The sequence below is a fragment of the Arachis hypogaea genome, chromosome 16 (genome assembly GCF_003086295.3).
Source record: "Arachis hypogaea cultivar Tifrunner chromosome 16, arahy.Tifrunner.gnm2.J5K5, whole genome shotgun sequence".
Classification (NCBI taxonomy): Eukaryota; Viridiplantae; Streptophyta; class Magnoliopsida; order Fabales; family Fabaceae; genus Arachis; species Arachis hypogaea.
In genome coordinates this window covers 49,591,738-49,592,974 of record NC_092051.1, presented here as the reverse complement: position 1 = coordinate 49,592,974, position 1,237 = coordinate 49,591,738, and the positions used below count along the sequence as shown (strand labels likewise).

General features: G+C 44.0%; 1 non-coding gene across 1 annotated transcript; it reads left to right on the top strand.

The window, feature by feature from the left end:
* The first annotated feature begins 806 nt into the window (after positions 1-806).
* On the top strand, positions 807-910 carry LOC112760116 (small nucleolar RNA R71). The gene has a single exon (XR_003180569.1). It is a non-coding gene; the product is annotated as a small nucleolar RNA R71 (small nucleolar RNA).
* The last annotated feature ends 327 nt before the right edge of the window (positions 911-1,237 follow it).

The window sequence follows — 1,237 nt, the reverse complement described above, 5'->3', positions numbered from 1 at the left end:
CCGTGTCACTTGGGAAACTATCGGTGGTTTTAGGAATCTTCTCAGCTAAATATCCCACCTGGAATTCCAGCTTCCTAATGGTCTCTCCCTGGTTCTTAATATTGGCTCGCACTTCCTCTTTGAACACCTTATTTTCTTGAATCTCTTGGCATATTCCTTCAAGTAGGGCTTCAATCTTAGAGAGCTTGTCATCAATTGATGGGTGATTCGGAGCAGATGTGTTATTTTGGTTTTGATAAGCATATGAAGAAGTGTTGTTATGGGGGTGTTGAGACGTCCTCTGTGTGAATTGCTGGTGAGCTGCATTGTTGTTGGAGTTGTAACGTCTCTGGTCTTGGTTTTGATCTTGCTCACTTCCCCACCCAAAGTTTGGGTGGTTTCTCCATCCAGGGTTGTAGGTTTTGGAGTATGGATCATAGTTTTTCCTTGGTGAATTCCCAATGTAGTTGGCTTGCTCCTGACTCCCCTCTGCTTCTTCATTCACTCCTTCTTGGATTGTTGATGAAGTGGAGATTGCTGCTACTTGGTTCATCTCCATCTTCTTGGTGAGGTCAGCCAGCTGCTGGGTAATGAGCTTGTTTTGGGCCAGCAGAGCATCTACATTGTTTAGCTCCATTACTCCTCTTGTGTTCCCTCTTTCGGAAGCATAGAAGTAGTCGTTCTCTGCTACTGTTTTAATAACATCTATGGCTTCCTCAATGGTCTTCTTCTTATTTAAAGATCCTCCAGATGAATGGTCTACGGCCTTCTTTGACTCATAAGAGAGCCCTTCATAGAAAATGTGCAGCTGCACCCATTTGTTGAACATGTCAGGTGGACACCTCCTTGTTAAGTCCTTGAACCTCTCCCATGCTTCATATAGAGTCTCACCATCTTGTTGCCTGAAAGTTTGGACCTCAGCTCTCAGCCTATTGATTCGTTGAGGAGGGTAAAATCTTGCTAAGAATTTGTTCACCACGTCTTCCCAAGTTGTCAAGCTTTCCCTTGGGAAAGATTCCAGCCATTTGGCTGCCTTGTCCCTGAGTGAGAATGGAAATAAGATTAGTCTATAGGCGTCAGGATGAACACCATTAGACTTCACTGTGTCACATATTCTCAGGAAGGTGGTTAAATGTTGATTGGGGTCTTCTTGAACACTTCCTCCAAACGAACAGTTGTTCTGAACAAGGGTGATGAGCTGTGATTTAAGTTCGAAGTTGTTGGCATGGATTGTTGGCTTTTGGATGCTACTTCCACA